We start from the raw sequence: 17,500 nt of genomic DNA, 5'->3' as shown, positions 1-17,500 counted from the left end.
GCGGCGTACACAGTTGTGTGACACAGTGTCGAAGAGCGGTGTATCCTCCTCGCGGCTTGCCAGGCGGAGGGTCGTCTGGAAGTACCGGTTTATGAGTCGCCTTGAGGAATAATCCAGGCTACAAGGACATGGTGGGGTACTGGATCAAGGAGGTGCACTGGGTACTCCAGTTACTGGGACGACTGTGGTTACTAGATCAAGGACTGCCTTGAGACACTCCCAGTTACTGGGACGACTGGAGGTACTACATCAAGGACTGCCTTGAGGTACTCCCAATTACTTGGACGACTGGAGGTACTACATCAAGGACTACCTTGAGACACTCCCAGTTACTGGGACGACTGGAGTTACTAGATCAAGGGCTGCCTTGAGACACTCCCAGTTACTGGGACAACTGGAAGTACTAGATCAAGGACTGTGTGTAATAGAGTCCTTGCTAAGTGTCCCGTTTGTGTGTATTAGAAATGGCTAAAACATCCGTTGTGGCTCTGTAAACAGAAGACCCGTAATGTTTTACAATATTAAAAAAAACATTAAACTTGTTAAGTCACCTGTTAATGTTTAACCAGAGTTCACAAAATGTTTATGGTGTTAAAATGAAGGAATCTGGGTCATGGTTTAACTGTAAGGCTGGTGTACCTACGCTGTTTCACAAAATGGGCGAAACGTTTCTTTAAAAATGGCTAACTAACGATGCAGTCATCGTCTGCTTTATACTGATAGTGCATTGTTATTGTTCTACTGTCTCTGCTGGAGTTGTGTGTGTACTGGAGCTGTGTCTGCCCTGTGTACTGGAGCTGTGTCTGCCCTGTGTACTGGAGCTGTGTCTACCATGTGTACTGGAGCTGTGTCTGCCCTGTGTACTGGAGCTGTGTCTGCCCTGTGTACTGGAGCTGTGTCTGCCCTGTGTACTGGAGCTGTGTCTGCCCTGTGTACTGGAGCTGTGTCTACCATGTGTACTGGAGCTGTGTCTGCCCTGTGTACTGGAGCTGTGTCTACCATGTGTACTGGAGCTGTGTCTACCATGTGTACTGGAGCTGTGTCTACCATGTGTACTGGAGCTGTGTCTGCCCTGTGTACTGGAGCTGTGTCTGCCCTGTGTACTGGAGCTGTGTCTACCATGTGTACTGGAGCTGTGTCTGCCCTGTGTACTGGAGCTGTGTCTGCCCTGTGTACTGGAGCTGTGTCTGCCCTGTGTACTGGAGCTGTGTCTACCATGTGTACTGGAGCTGTTTCTGCCCTGTGTACTGGAGCTGTGTCTACCATGTGTACTGGAGCTGTGTCTACCATGTGTACTGGAGCTGTGTCTACCATGTGTACTGGAGCTGTGTCTGCCCTGTGTACTGGAGCTGTGTCTGCCCTGTGTACTGGAGCTGTGTCTGCCCTGTGTACTGGAGCTGTGTCTACCATGTGTACTGGAGCTGTGTCTGCCCTGTGTACTGGAGCTGTGTCTGCCCTGTGTACTGGAGCTGTGTCTGCCCTGTGTACTGGAGCTGTGTCTACCATGTGTACTGGAGCTGTGTCTGCCCTGTGTACTGGAGCTGTGTCTGCCCTGTGTACTGGAGCTGTGTCTGCCCTGTGTACTGAAGCTGTGTCTGCCCTGTGTACTGGAGCTGTGTCTGCCCTGTGTACTGGAGCTGTGTCTGCCCTGTGTACTGGAGCTGTGTCTACCATGTGTACTGGAGCTGTGTCTGCCCTGTGTACTGGAGTTGTGTCTGCCCTGTGTACTGGAGCTGTGTCTGCCCTGTGTACTGGAGTTGTGTCTGCCCTGTGTACTGGAGCTGTGTCTGCCCTGTGTACTAGAACTGTGTCTGCCCTGTGTACTGGAGTTGTGTCTGCCCTGTGTACTGGAGCTGTGTCTGCCCTGTGTACTAGAACTGTGTCTGCCCTGTGTACTGGAGTTGTGTCTGCCCTGTGTACTGGAGCTGTGCCTACCCTGTGTACTGGAGCTGTGTCTGCCCTGTGTACTGGAGCTGTCTACCTGTGCTGCCATCTAGCCTTCCATATCTCACCGGCCTACCTAGGCGTAGCTTGGGCCAGTGATGTACTGGTGTCCTGGTGATGTACTGGTGTCCTGGTGATGTACTGGTGTCCTGGTGATGTACTGGTGTCCTGGTGACGTACTGGTATCCTGGTGTTGTTCCAATGTACTGGTCAGCGGTGTATCGTCCGGCACAGGACACCAGGACAACATTAGGACATCAGTGTAGTACCAGTACGTCAGGAAGACACCAGGATCTTAGTATATCATTACGGCAGCACCAGGACATTAGTAAAACACCAGCTGGAAACTCGCCACACCCCCAGCTTAATTGACAGACTGCCAAACATGTGCACCAGTGAACAAAAAGATAAACAACAGTGTTTGTTCCCTTGCGGGAACAAACACTGTTGTTCTTCAATAAGAATCACTTCTTTCACAGACACAGACAATATATATATATATATATATATATATATATATATATATATATATATATATATATATATGTGTGTGTGTGTGTGTGTGTGTGTGTGTGTGTGTGTGTGTGTGTGTGTGTGTGTGTGTGTTAGAACAAGTGCTTTCGTGGGTAGACGTAATAAGACAAGTGAAGTCTTATGCAACATTGATGTCACCTCACTAGTGCAGTCAGTGGGATGTTAGTCACAGGCCAGAAAGATGCATTATAATTTACACCTGAAAAATTCTAGAGGGACTGGTCACAGATCCGAACATTGAAGTTACTACTAATGAAAGTTAGATGCTCGGTACTCTCTCGGAAAGAGAGAGAGGGAGAGAGAGAGAGAGAGAGAGAGAGAGAGAGACAGACAGACAGACAGACAGACAGACAGACAGACAGAGAGAGAGGACACAATAAGTGTAATGAGACCAAAACATTTCAGTACCATGAGAACTCACGAAATTGTAACAACACCAGGGAACGGATGGGGTTAGAACCCATGGCGAGTGAGTCACAAAACTTCAGGCCAGTGCGTAAGCCACTGGGCCAGCTCGCTACGACTCGCCATGGGTTCAAACCTCCCCCGTTCCTGGGTTTATTCCAACACCATTCCTTCATACTTAAGGATGATTACTGACCCCTGACTGTCTTTTAAAGGGAACTTGATAAGTTACTCAGACCGGGTCCTGATCAGCCAGGCTGCCCAAGAGGCTAATATTTTTTTTTCTCATTCTGGTGGCCCGTGGCCTGGTAGGCAACGCACTCGCTTCACATGGTGAGTGTCCGTGGTTCGATCCCCGGCAATGGTGAAAATATTGGGTGCATTGGGCGTGTTTCCTTACATCTGTTGTGCGTTCACCGAACAAGCAAGTAGGTACCTAGGTGTTAGTCGACTGGTATGAGTCGCATCCTGGGGGACAAGACTGAACAACCCCAATGGAAATAAGACAGACAGCCCCTCGATAACTGGGTGGCTAACCCTCCGAATTTAAAAATCCGAACAAAATCTTATCTTGTGAACAGTAGCGCCAGAATGTATGTATACAGAGTAGACCTAGGAACTAGGCCTCAAAAAGGGTAACAGGAGAACCTCCGGATATTTTATCTCTTGCAAGAAAATTTAAAACATTTGCTTATTATGTCAAATATCTTATTTTCACTAATAAGCTGCCCTAGGCTATCAAATAAGCCCAATATCTAAGGCATACCCATAGATGTAAGAAGATGCAAGAGTATACATCAGAACACGCAAGAGAATACTTATAGCCAGGCTCCTGTAACACAAACAATGGCAACATTGAACGTCTTATTGTATGGCAGGAACCCGTGTCAGGGGTGGGGGTCCGGGGCTTTTCTTGCCTGAGGTATGTAATTAGCAGGAACCTGGTGCTCACCACGACCACCAGGTGAGTGCTCGTGTCTCGGAACGACCCCTCGCAGCCACCAGGTCATACACGACCCACCACACACTCCATCATCTCCTCTCAACATCACCTGAGAGTCTCTCTTGAGGATGGAGTCTCTCTTGAGGATGGAGTCTCTCTTGAGGATGGAGTCTCTCTTGAGGATGGAGTCTCTCTTGAGGATGGAGTCTCTCTTGAGGATGGAGTCTCTCTTGAGGATGGAGTCTCTCTTGAGGATGGAGTCTCTCTTGAGGATGGAGTCTCTCTTGAGGATGGAGTCTCTCAGGAGGATGGAGTCTCTCAGGAGGATGGAGTCTCTCTTGAGGATGGAGTCTCTCTTGAGGATGGAGTCTCTCTTGAAGATGGAGTCTCTCTTGAGGATGGAGTCTCTCAGGAGGATGGAGTCTCTCAGGAGGATGGAGTCTCTCTTGAGGATGGAGTCTCTCTTGAGGATGGAGTCTCTCTTGAGGATGGAGTCTCTCTTGAGGATGGAGTCTCTCTTGAGGATGGAGTCTCTCAGGAGGATGGAGTCTCTCTTGAGGATGGAGTCTCTCTTGAGGATGGAGTCTCTCTTGAGGATGGAGTATCTCTTGAGGATGGAGTCTCTCTTGAGGATGGAGTCTCTCTTGAGGATGGAGTCTCTCTTGAGGATGGAGTCTCTCTTGAGGATGGAGTCTCTCTTGAGGATGGAGTCTCTCTTGAGGATGGAGTCTCTCTTGAGGATGGAGTCTCTCAGGAGGATGGAGTCTCTCTTGAGGATGGAGTCTCTCAGGAGGATGGAGTCTCTCTTGAGGATGGAGTCTCTCAGGAGGATGGAGTCTCTCTTGAGGATGGAGTCTCTCTTGAGGATGGAGTCTCTCTTGAGGATGGAGTCTCTCTTGAGGATGGAGTCTCTCTTGAGGATGGAGTCTCTCTTGAGGATGGAGTCTCTCTTGAGGATGGAGTCTCTCTTGAGGATGGAGTCTCTCAGGAGGATGGAGTCTCTCTTGAGGATGGAGTCTCTCTTGAGGATGGAGTCTCTCTTGAGGATGGAGTATCTCTTGAGGATGGAGTCTCTCTTGAGGATGGAGTCTCTCTTGAGGATGGAGTCTCTCTTGAGGATGGAGTCTCTCTTGAGGATGGAGTCTCTCTTGAGGATGGAGTCTCTCTTGAGGATGGAGTCTCTCTTGAGGATGGAGTCTCTCAGGAGGATGGAGTCTCTCTTGAGGATGGAGTCTCTCAGGAGGATGGAGTCTCTCTTGAGGATGGAGTCTCTCAGGAGGATGGAGTCTCTCTTGAGGATGGAGTCTCTCTTGAGGATGGAGTCTCTCTTGAGGATGGAGTCTCTCTTGAGGATGGAGTCTCTCTTGAGGATGGAGTCTCTCTTGAGGATGGAGTCTCTCTTGAGGATGGAGTCTCTCAGGAGGATGGAGTCTCTCTTGAGGATGGAGTCTCTCAGGAGGATGGAGTCTCTCTTGAGGATGGAGTCTCTCAGGAGGATGGAGTCTCTCTTGAGGATGGAGTCTCTCTTGAGGATGGAGTCTCTCTTGAGGATGGAGTCTCTCTTGAGGATGGAGTCTCTCTTGAGGATGGAGTCTCTCAGGAGGATGGAGTCTCTCTTGAGGATGGCGTCTCTCAGGAGGATGGAGTCTCTCTTGAAGATGGATTCTCTCTTGAGGATGGAGTCTCTCTTGAGGATGGAGTCTCTCTTGAGGATGGAGTCTCTCTTGAGGATGGAGTTTCTCTTGAGGATGGAGTCTCTCAGGAGGATGGAGTCTCTCTTGAAGATGGATTCTCTCTTGAGGATGGAGTCTCTCTTGAGGATGGAGTCTCTCTTGAGGATGGAGTCTCTCAGGAGGATGGAGTTTCTCTTGAGGATGGAGTCTCTCAGGAGGATGGAGTCTCTCTTGAAGATGGATTCTCTCTTGAGGATGGAGTCTCTCTTGAGGATGGAGTCTCTCTTGAGGATGGAGTCTCTCTTGAGGATGGAGTCTCTCTTGAGGATGGAGTCTCTCTTGAGGATGGAGTCTCTCTTGAGGATGGAGTCTCTCAGGAGGATGGAGTCTCTCTTGAGGATGGAATCTCTCAGGAGGATGGAGTCTCTCTTGAGGATGGAGTCTCTCAGGAGGATGGAGTCTCTCAGGAGGATGGAGTCTCTCTTGAGGATGGAGTCTCTCAGGAGGATGGAGTCTCTCTTGAGGATGGAGTCTCTCTTGAGGATGGAGTCTCTCTAGAGGATGGAGCCTCTCTTGAGAATGGAGTCTCTCTTGAGGATGGAGTCTCTCTTGATGATGGAGTCTCTCTTGAGGATGGAGTCTCTCTTGAGGATGGAGTCTCTCTTGAGGATGGAGTCTCTCTTGAGGATGGAGTCTCTCTTGAGGATGGAGTCTCTCTTGAGGATGGAGTCTCTCTTGAGGATGGAGTCTCTCAGGAGGATGGAGTCTCTCTTGAGGATGGAGTCTCTCTTGAGGATGGAGTCTCTCTTGAGGATGGAGTCTCTCAGGAGGATGGAGTCTCTCAGGAGGATGGAGTCTCTCAGGAGGATGGAGTCTCTCAGGAGGATGGAGTCTCTCAGGAGGATGGAGTCTCTCAGGAGGATGGAGTCTCTCAGGAGGATGGAGTCTCTCAGGAGGATGGAATCTCTCAGGAGGATGGAGTCTCTCAGGAGGATGGAGTCTCTCAGGAGTATGGAGTCTCTCAGGAGGATGGAGTCTCTCAGGAGGATGGAGTCTCTCAGGAGGATGGAGTCTCTCAGGAGGATGGAGTCTCTCAGGAGGATGGAGTCTCTCAGGAGGATGGAGTCTCTCAGGAGGATGGAGTCTCTCAGGAGGATGGAGTCTCTCAGGAGGATGGAGTCTCTCAGGAGGATGGAGTCTCTCAGGAGGATGGAGTCTCTCAGGAGGATGGAGTCTCTCAGGAGGATGGAGTCTCTCAGGAGGATGGAGTCTCTCTTGAGGATGGAGTCTCTCAGGAGGATGGAGTCTCTCTTGAGGATGGAGTCTCTCTTGAGGATGGAGTCTCTCTAGAGGATGGAGCCTCTCTTGAGAATGGAGTCTCTCTTGAGGATGGAGTCTCTCTTGATGATGGAGTCTCTCTTGAGGATGGAGTCTCTCTTGAGGATGGAGTCTCTCTTGAGGATGGAGTCTCTCTTGAGGATGGAGTCTCTCTTGAGGATGGAGTCTCTCTTGAGGATGGAGTCTCTCTTGAGGATGGAGTCTCTCAGGAGGATGGAGTCTCTCTTGAGGATGGAGTCTCTCTTGAGGATGGAGTCTCTCTTGAGGATGGAGTCTCTCAGGAGGATGGAGTCTCTCAGGAGGATGGAGTCTCTCAGGAGGATGGAGTCTCTCAGGAGGATGGAGTCTCTCAGGAGGATGGAGTCTCTCAGGAGGATGGAGTCTCTCAGGAGGATGGAGTCTCTCAGGAGGATGGAATCTCTCAGGAGGATGGAGTCTCTCAGGAGGATGGAGTCTCTCAGGAGAATGGAGTCTCTCAGGAGGATGGAGTCTCTCAGGAGGATGGAGTCTCTCAGGAGGATGGAGTCTCTCAGGAGGATGGAGTCTCTCAGGAGGATGGAGTCTCTCAGGAGGATGGAGTCTCTCAGGAGGATGGAGTCTCTCAGGAGGATGGAGTCTCTCAGGAGGATGGAGTCTCTCAGGAGGATGGAGTCTCTCAGGAGGATGGAGTCTCTCAGGAGGATGGAGTCTCTCAGGAGGATGGAGTCTCTCAGGAGGATGGAGTCTCTCAGGAGGATGGAGTCTCTCAGGAGGATGGAGTCTCTCAGGAGGATGGAGTCTCTCAGGAGGATGGAGTCTCTCAGGAGGATGGAGTCTCTCAGGAGGATGGAGTCTCTCAGGAGGATGGAGTCTCTCAGGAGGATGGAGTCTCTCAGGAGGATGGAGTCTCTCAGGAGGATGGAGTCTCTCAGGAGGATGGAGTCTCTCAGGAGGATGGAATCTCTCAGGAGGATGGAGTCTCTCAGGAGGATGGAGTCTCTCAGGAGAATGGAGTCTCTCAGGAGGATGGAGTCTCTCAGGAGGATGGAGTCTCTCAGGAGGATGGAGTCTCTCAGGAGGATGGAGTCTCTCAGGAGGATGGAGTCTCTCAGGAGGATGGAGTCTCTCAGGAGGATGGAGTCTCTCAGGAGGATGGAGTCTCTCAGGAGGATGGAGTCTCTCAGGAGGATGGAGTCTCTCAGGAGGATGGAGTCTCTCAGGAGGATGGAGTCTCTCAGGAGGATGGAGTCTCTCAGGAGGATGGAGTCTCTCAGGAGGATGGAGTCTCTCAGGAGGATGGAGTCTCTCAGGAGGATGGAGTCTCTCAGGAGGATGGAGTCTCTCAGGAGGATGGAGTCTCTCAGGAGGATGGAGTCTCTAGGGATGAGTGTGAAGAATTATTTCTTGTGATAAATAGGGATTTAGTTGTCACCTTGAGAATCAACTTGCTTCTTAGGTTTAAATTATTTAATAATAATAAATTGTTATTATCATTATTATTATTATTATTATTATTATTATTATTATTATTATTATTTAAGGAAATGCTAAGTTCAAATTTCCTAATTGATGGAAGGTGAGGGAAGCTCAGATTTCTTGGATGAAGAGCCTTCCACCTGCTTCAAAGCAGCTCCCTTGAAGGGCGTTAGGTTTAAAGCCTATCGATTACATGATGGTTATTAGTAGTGTGTGTATAGGCAGAGTGAAGACTCGCTTTGTGACGAATGTTGAGTGAGAGGCTCCAACCTTAGCAAATATTCTTCACTCTGAGGATATGCACTCTGCTTATGGGATCACAGATGTACTCAGCAATGGTTGTTACAGAGGTACTCACTAATGGTAGCTTCAGAAATATTCATCAATGATTGTTGCAGAGGTACTCATTAATGGATGTTGCAGTGGTACTCATTAATGGCAGTCACAGAGGTACTCATTAATGGTTACTGCAAAAACAAAAGCTCATTAACGATTGTTGCAGAAATACTCGTCATTGATTGTTGCAGAGGTACTCATTAATGACTGCTGCAGTGATACTCATAATGATTGCCACACTCGTACTCATTAACTATTGTTGCAGAGGCTCTCACCAGTAGTCACATAGGTTTACAACAATGGTTGTTGCAGGAGCTTTCTCAGTGTTGGTTATTCGTAAAATATTCCATCCATAGTATTGTTCCAGCCACGGTATTGTTCCAGCCACGGTATTGTTCCAGCCACGGTATTGTTCCAGCCACAGTTTTGTTCCAGCCACGGTTTTGTTCCAGCCACGGTTTTTTTCCAGCCACGGTATTGTTCCAGCCACGGTATTGTTCCAGCCACAGTTTTGTTCCAGCCACAGTTTTGTTCCAGCCACGGTTTTGTTCCAGCCACGGTATTGTTCCAGCCACGGTATTGTTCCAGCCACGGTATTGTTCCAGCCACAGTTTTGTTCCAGCCACAGTTTTGTTCCAGCCACGGTTTTGTTCCAGCCACGGTATTGTTCCAGCCACGGTATTGTGACTTATTTTTCAAGTCTCAACCATATTTTTATGGTGCGGACAACCTCCCACGTCACCCATGTTATCAGCCATGACTTTTGTACCGGGTGAGCTGGTAAGCCAATGGAAGACCCCAGTCAAAAACGCTGCCGAATCGGTCATCCTATAATTAAGACCCTAGTCAGAAGACCAGTGAGTAAGCCAGGGAAAGTTCTCTGTCAGACACCCAACTGTGTAGCTGATCTTATAACTGGACACACGTCAGTGGTAAATTCTGATAATAGTGAACTCAGATTAAGTCGCAATTAACGACTGTCAGTTGATAAACAGAAAGATGAACGAGAAACTCAAACGGTGGTCCCAAAATTGACAGGTCCATTGCTCTGATATCAGTGTCGACAAGATGAAAATACATGGTGCTGATGACCAGCTGCACTGGACTCATCAACATTAGTGCCAGAAGTCTGAGCAAGAAACACTCGACACGGTGTCATATCTTGTGGAAGTCAATCAACGCAACCGGGAGCAGCACTAACATCACACACTCACTGTCTCACTTGTCTCATCAGAGACCAAGTCTTTTGTTGAGCGAGGAAGACGGAGAGAGACCGTTAGATATCGTTTGCGTCGCTCCATCTCTGGTCCTGACACCTCTGAGTTTGCCTTAACTGGCCATTACCACCAATAGCTATGGAGACTGTTGGAATGAACACGTCATCATAAGACTGATGGGCTGAGAGTATATCAAACTCCCTTCTCTGTGTTGGACTGATAAGGCCGCTGGTTGGCGAAACGATTCCACAATAAAGAATAAAAAGGCACAATACCTTGACTTGAACAATACGTAAATAACCCGCACATAGGAGAGTGAAACTGAAGACGACGTTTCGCTCCGACTTGGACCATTAACTAGTGACACGACTGTGATTCCACGAGATACACAAGTGTTACACATGTGTCTGATTCACGTAACCAACACCAACAGCCCAGCTGGTCATAGACCGAACCTTAATTACAGACCGGAGGTTCAAGCCTACGTCACTCGTTGCTCTTAATAAACCACTCGGGTTCAGCCTTCCATGAATTACAACACAATACCGTCTTGACTGACCTTTGACCGAGCTCACTTCCTCGTAGCCTCGTGAACCCTAATATACCCATTCTTGAAGCTGCGTATAAAGTCTGCCTCCGTCACTTCTTCACACAGCTAGTTTTAGAAATAACAGAGCTTTGCCCTGATCCAGGAGGGCCCTGAACCCTGTTAGCCCAGGGTACACCAGTCAGATATCCTGGACTACACTAAAGGAGCTGAGGTAATGGAAGAGACGTGAGGGAGTGATCTCAGTAGAGGAGCTGAGGTAATGGAACAGACGTGAGGGAGTGATCTCAGTAGAGGTAACAGGTGATGGTGGGAGACCTTCCACCCACTACCGTAACACCACAAGACTCCTTCCCCCTCACCACCCACCACCCACCACCCACTCTTCCTCCTCCTCCTCCTCCTCCTCCTCCTCGCAATTCCTTTCTATTTTTCCCATGATGTTGCTACGAATAAAGTCACAATGGGGCAGAGAGAGAGAGAGAGAGAGAGAGAGAGAGAGAGAGAGAGAGAGAGAGAGAGAGAGAGAGAGAGAGAGAGAGAGAGAGAGAGACGTTTTATCCCAGGTACAAGACCAAATAATCATATCTTCAATAATTGTACACAAGAGAGATACAGGAATGCTACGTGGACCTGCAGGTCAGTAGTCACTGCCTCTAAACTCTGACAGCACCAACTAGCAGACACAGGGGAGTACTTGGAGTACAAGAGAATACGTGTAGCGCAAGAGATTACATGGGAGTACAAGAAATAGAATGGAAAAAAGCCGGGTTTGATGACAAGGCTTTACTTGGGATATCCAGCGTTATTAACCTTCCGGGTTAATTAACACAAAGTGTTTTTCAGTGTAGTCGGAACTCACAAGACGAAAATCCGGGTGTTGGCCAGCAGCTACAAGACGAAAATCCGGGTGTTGGCCAGCAGCTACAAGACGAAAATCCGGGTGTTGGCCAGCAGCTACAAGACGAAAATCCGGGTGTTGGCCAGCAGCTACAAGACGAAAATCCGGGTGTTGGCCAGCAGCTACAAGACGAAAACCCGGGTGTTGGCCAGCAGCTACAAGACGAAAATCCGGGTGTTGGCCAGCAGCTACAAGACGAAAATCCGGGTGTTGGCCAGCAGCTACAAGACGAAAACCCGGGTGTTGGCCAGCAGCTACAAGACGAAAATCCGGGTGTTGGCCAGCAGCTACAAGACGAAAATCCGGGTGTTGGCCAGCAGCTACAAGACGAAAATCCGGGTGTTGGCCAGCAGCTACAAGACGAAAACCCGGGTGTTGGCCAGCAGCTACAAGACGAAAATCCGGGTGTTGGCCAGCAGCTACAAGACGAAAACCCGGGTGTTGGCCAGCAGCTACAAGACGAAAACCCGGGTGTTGGCCAGCAGCTACAAGACGAAAAGCCGGGTGTTGGCCAGCAGCTACAAGACGAAAACCCGGGTGTTGGCCAGCAGCTACAAGACGAAAATCCGGGTGTTGGCCAGCAGCTACAAGAAGAAAACCCGGGTGTTGGCCAGCAGCTACAAGAAGAAAACCCGGGTGTTGGCCAGCAGCTACAAGAAGAAAACCCGGGTGTTGGCCAGCAGCTACAAGAAGAAAACCCGGGTGTTGGCCAGCAGCTACAAGAAGAAAACCCGGGTGTTGGCCAGCAGCTACAAGAAGAAAACCCGGGTGTTGGCCAGCAGCTACAAGAAGAAAACCCGGGTGTTGGCCAGCAGCTACAAGAAGAAAACCCGGGTGTTGGCCAGCAGCTACAAGAAGAAAACCCGGGTGTTGGCCAGCAGCTACAAGAAGAAAACCCGGGTGTTGGCCAGCAGCTACAAGAAGAAAACCCGGGTGTTGGCCAGCAGCTACAAGAAGAAAACCCGGGTGTTGGCCAGCAGCTACAAGAAGAAAACCCGGGTGTTGGCCAGCAGCTACAAGAAGAAAACCCGGGTGTAGGCCAGCAGCTACAAGAAGAAAACCCGGGTGTTGGCCAGCAGCTACAAGAAGAAAACCCGGGTGTTGGCCAGCATCTACAAGAAGAAAACCCGGGTGTTGGCCAGCAGCTACAAGAAGAAAACCCGGGTGTTGGCCAGCAGCTACAAGAAGAAAACCCGGGTGTTGGCCAGCAGCTACAAGACGAAAACCCGGGTGTTGGCCAGCAGCTACAAGAAGAAAACCCGAGTGTTGGCCAGCAGCTACAAGAAGAAAACCCGGGTGTTGGCCAGCAGCTACAAGAAGAAAACCCGGGTGTTGGCCAGCAGCTACAAGACGAAAATCCGGGTGTTGGCCAGCAGCTACAAGAAGAAAACCCGGGTGTTGGCCAGCAGCTACAAGAAGAAAACCCGGGTGTTGGCCAGCAGCTACAAGAAGAAAACCCGGGTGTTGGCCAGCAGCTACAAGAAGAAAACCCGGGTGTTGGCCAGCAGCTACAAGAAGAAAACCCGGGTGTTGGCCAGCAGCTACAAGAAGAAAACCCGGGTGTTGGCCAGCAGCTACAAGAAGAAAACCCGGGTGTTGGCCAGCAGCTACAAGAAGAAAACCCGGGTGTTGGCCAGCAGCTACAAGAAGAAAACCCGGGTGTTGGCCAGCAGCTACAAGACGAAAATCCGGGTGTTGGCCAGCAGCTACAAGAAGAAAACCCGGGTGTTGGCCAGCAGCTACAAGAAGAAAACCCGGGTGTTGGCCAGCAGCTACAAGAAGAAAACCCGGGTGTTGGCCAGCAGCTACAAGAAGAAAACCCGGGTGTTGGCCAGCAGCTACAAGAAGAAAACCCGGGTGTTGGCCAGCAGCTACAAGAAGAAAACCCGGGTGTTGGCCAGCAGCTACAAGAAGAAAACCCGGGTGTTGGCCAGCAGCTACAAGAAGAAAACCCGGGTGTTGGCCAGCAGCTACAAGAAGAAAACCCGAGTGTTGGCCAGCAGCTACAAGACGAAAATCCGGGTGTTGGCCAGCAGCTACAAGAAGAAAACCCGGGTGTTGGCCAGCAGCTACAAGAAGAAAACCCGGGTGTTGGCCAGCAGCTACAAGAAGAAAACCCGGGTGTTGGCCAGCAGCTACAAGAAGAAAACCCGGGTGTTGGCCAGCAGCTACAAGAAGAAAACCCGGGTGTTGGCCAGCAGCTACAAGAAGAAAACCCGGGTGTTGGCCAGCAGCTACAAGAAGAAAACCCGGGTGTTGGCCAGCAGCTACAAGAAGAAAACCCGGGTGTTGGCCAGCATCTACAAGAAGAAAACCCGGGTGTTGGCCAGCAGCTACAAGAAGAAAACCCGGGTGTTGGCCAGCAGCTACAAGAAGAAAACCCGGGTGTTGGCCAGCAGCTACAAGAAGAAAACCCGGGTGTTGGCCAGCAGCTACAAGACGAAAACCCGGGTGTTGGCCAGCAGCTACAAGAAGAAAACCCGGGTGTTGGCCAGCAGCTACAAGAAGAAAACCCGGGTGTTGGCCAGCAGCTACAAGAAGAAAACCCGGGTGTTGGCCAGCAGCTACAAGACGAAAATCCGGGTGTTGGCCAGCAGCTACAAGAAGAAAACCCGGGTGTTGGCCAGCAGCTACAAGAAGAAAACCCGGGTGTTGGCCAGCAGCTACAAGAAGAAAACCCGGGTGTTGGCCAGCAGCTACAAGAAGAAAACCCGGGTGTTGGCCAGCAGCTACAAGAAGAAAACCCGGGTGTTGGCCAGCAGCTACAAGAAGAAAACCCGGGTGTTGGCCAGCAGCTACAAGAAGAAAACCCGGGTGTTGGCCAGCAGCTACAAGAAGAAAACCCGGGTGTTGGCCAGCAGCTACAAGAAGAAAACCCGGGTGTTGGCCAGCAGCTACAAGACGAAAATCCGGGTGTTGGCCAGCAGCTACAAGAAGAAAACCCGGGTGTTGGCCAGCAGCTACAAGAAGAAAACCCGGGTGTTGGCCAGCAGCTACAAGAAGAAAACCCGGGTGTTGGCCAGCAGCTACAAGAAGAAAACCCGGGTGTTGGCCAGCAGCTACAAGAAGAAAACCCGGGTGTTGGCCAGCAGCTACAAGAAGAAAACCCGGGTGTTGGCCAGCAGCTACAAGAAGAAAACCCGGGTGTTGGCCAGCAGCTACAAGAAGAAAACCCGGGTGTTGGCCAGCAGCTACAAGAAGAAAACCCGAGTGTTGGCCAGCAGCTACAAGACGAAAATCCGGGTGTTGGCCAGCAGCTACAAGAAGAAAACCCGGGTGTTGGCCAGCAGCTACAAGAAGAAAACCCGGGTGTTGGCCAGCAGCTACAAGAAGAAAACCCGGGTGTTGGCCAGCAGCTACAAGAAGAAAACCCGGGTGTTGGCCAGCAGCTACAAGAAGAAAACCCGGGTGTTGGCCAGCAGCTACAAGAAGAAAACCCGGGTGTTGGCCAGCAGCTACAAGAAGAAAACCCGGGTGTTGGCCAGCAGCTACAAGAAGAAAACCCGGGTGTTGGCCAGCAGCTACAAGAAGAAAACCCGAGTGTTGGCCAGCAGCTACAAGACGAAAATCCGGGTGTTGGCCAGCAGCTACAAGAAGAAAACCCGGGTGTTGGCCAGCAGCTACAAGAAGAAAACCCGGGTGTTGGCCAGCAGCTACAAGAAGAAAACCCGGGTGTTGGCCAGCAGCTACAAGAAGAAAACCCGGGTGTTGGCCAGCAGCTACAAGACGAAAACCCGGGTGTTGGCCAGCAGCTACAAGAAGAAAACCCGGGTGTTGGCCAGCAGCTACAAGACGAAAACCCGGGTGTTGGCCAGCAGCTACAAGAAGAAAACCCGGGTGTTGGCCAGCAGCTACAAGAAGAAAACCCGGGTGTTGGCCAGCAGCTACAAGAAGAAAACCCGGGTGTTGGCCAGCAGCTACAAGAAGAAAACCCGGGTGTTGGTCAGCAGCTACAAGAAGAAAACCCGGGTGTTGGCCAGCAGCTACAAGAAGAAAACCCGGGTGTTGGCCAGCAGCTACAAGAAGAAAACCCGGGTGTTGGTCAGCAGCTACAAGAAGAAAACCCGGGTGTTGGTCAGCAGCTACAAGAAGAAAACCCGGGTGTTGGCCAGCAGCTACAAGAAGAAAACCCGGGTGTTGGCCAGCAGCTACAAGAAGAAAACCCGGGTGTTGGTCAGCAGCTACAAGAAGAAAACCCGGGTGTTGGCCAGCAGCTACAAGAAGAAAACCCGGGTGTTGGCCAGCAGCTACAAGAAGAAAACCCGGGTGTTGGCCAGCAGCTACAAGAAGAAAACCCGGGTGTTGGCCAGCAGCTACAAGAAGAAAACCCGGGTGTTGGCCAGCAGCTACAAGAAGAAAACCCGGGTGTTGGCCAGCAGCTACAAGAAGAAAACCCGGGTGTTGGCCAGCAGCTACAAGAAGAAAACCCGGGTGTTGGCCAGCAGCTACAAGAAGAAAACCCGGGTGTTGGCCAGCAGCTACAAGAAGAAAACCCGGGTGTTGGCCAGCAGCTACAAGAAGAAAACCCGGGTGTTGGCCAGCAGCTACAAGAAGAAAACCCGGGTGTTGGCCAGCAGCTACAAGAAGAAAACCCGGGTGTTGGCCAGCAGCTACAAGAAGAAAACCCGGGTGTTGGCCAGCAGCTACACACCAGTGTCGTTCCTCCAACTTACTGACAATATTCTAAAGGCAAGAACTATCAAGACTTGCAGAGTCGAGTACAGATAACCAAATACTGAATATAAGGAGAATGTTGAAAGATTTATCTGTCATCGTACATGTAAGCACACTGCTGTTTATCTCTCGTGTTCCACAACTGTAGTGCCTGGATGCAAGGTTACTGTCTACCTGTCTACTGTCTCACAATATTATTCACAAGGACTTTTGGTGACATCAGTCACTGTAGGATTGCAAGATCAGGTATGATGTGACACATGTGCAATAGTTAGGTATCTTTATTCACATTGTGATGAATGGTTTGAAAAACCGACAAGTTGAAGATTGAGACACTTATGCAGCATATGGGAATCTTTATTCAGGAAACGTTTCGCCACACAGTGGCTTCATCAGTCCAATACAAAGAGGAAGGTGTAAGGAGAGGAGGAGAATGAGGTAATCAGTCCCTCAACCTGGAGTCGATGTGTTCAGTCCATTCTACAAGATTGATGGACTGAACACATCGACTCCAGGTTGAGGGACTGATTACCTCATTCTCCTCCTCTCCTTACACCTTCCTCTTTGTATTGGACTGATGAAGCCACTGTGTGGCGAAACGTTTCCTGAATAAAGATTCCCATATGCTGCATAAGTGTCTCAATCTTCAATTTATTCACATTGTTCCAGACTATGGAACAGAGCTCTTCTCCAAGCTGAGGGACTGACCACCCCAAAACTATATCTTCGAGAGTGATGGACTGATCATCTTTACGTCTCTACCGCTTCTGCTGCCTCCTCTTTACTCGACTGAAGAGGCCTACTGTGTAGGCGAAATGTCACTCAGTATGTGTCACTAAGTATAAGAGATATCTGTGCTGATCCCACCAGGACCAAATGGATTCCAGCAGCATAACTGACCCCACCACGACCACAGGCAGTTCTTCAAAACCTCACTAACACACCAAGACCATATTTAACCCAACAAACCACAACCACCATCTATCATTGCGCTTTGTCTCTGAACACTGGAGAAGAGACGACAGTGTAACCTGGCAAGTAGTATGACAGGCACTATTTGTTGACGAGAAATCTTCATTTCTACCTTTCGCTCAAACCCGGGCCTAACAAAGCCCAGAACTGGCAAAACGTCGCCTTAAAGGTTTCAAAATATAGTTTTTCTTTAAAAACATTTATATAGCAAAATGGGCCGAGGGATAGTGTGGGGCGAATAATTTTGATCCAACACTCGCAGTCCTTGGGTAAACTGTTCTTTAAATACAGCGGGTATTGTAGTCCGATGATTTTTGTCTGTTCTAGAGGTGTGCAAGATCACACGTGTCATTCTAGGCTAGATTAAGTTAGGTGTTACGGGTAACGTGTAGGTCCAGTGTTGACTGGTACTTCTTTGTAGATTCGCCAGTATAATCCCCCGGCTCGGGCTTTTTCCAAGTGGTGGCCCGGCCTTGGCTCCCTTTCGCGGGAGTGTCTCAGACCAATGTCTGCCATGGGAGGAGGTACAAGTACTTCCTCGTCTTCTGGGACCAGCTGTCC

At 50.0% G+C, this 17,500-nt stretch overlaps 1 protein-coding gene across 2 annotated transcripts in view; it reads right to left on the bottom strand.

Annotated features, from left to right (window-relative positions):
• tyn (trynity) overlaps positions 1–17,500 on the bottom strand; it is a 216,269-nt gene that overhangs the window by 106,692 nt on the left and 92,077 nt on the right. The window lies entirely within an intron of this gene.

The sequence above is a fragment of the Cherax quadricarinatus genome, chromosome 49 (assembly GCF_038502225.1).
Source record: "Cherax quadricarinatus isolate ZL_2023a chromosome 49, ASM3850222v1, whole genome shotgun sequence".
In the NCBI taxonomy this organism is placed as follows: Eukaryota; Metazoa; Arthropoda; class Malacostraca; order Decapoda; family Parastacidae; genus Cherax; species Cherax quadricarinatus.
Note: the sequence above shows the minus strand (reverse complement) of the source record. Positions and strands in the feature narration are given on the sequence as shown.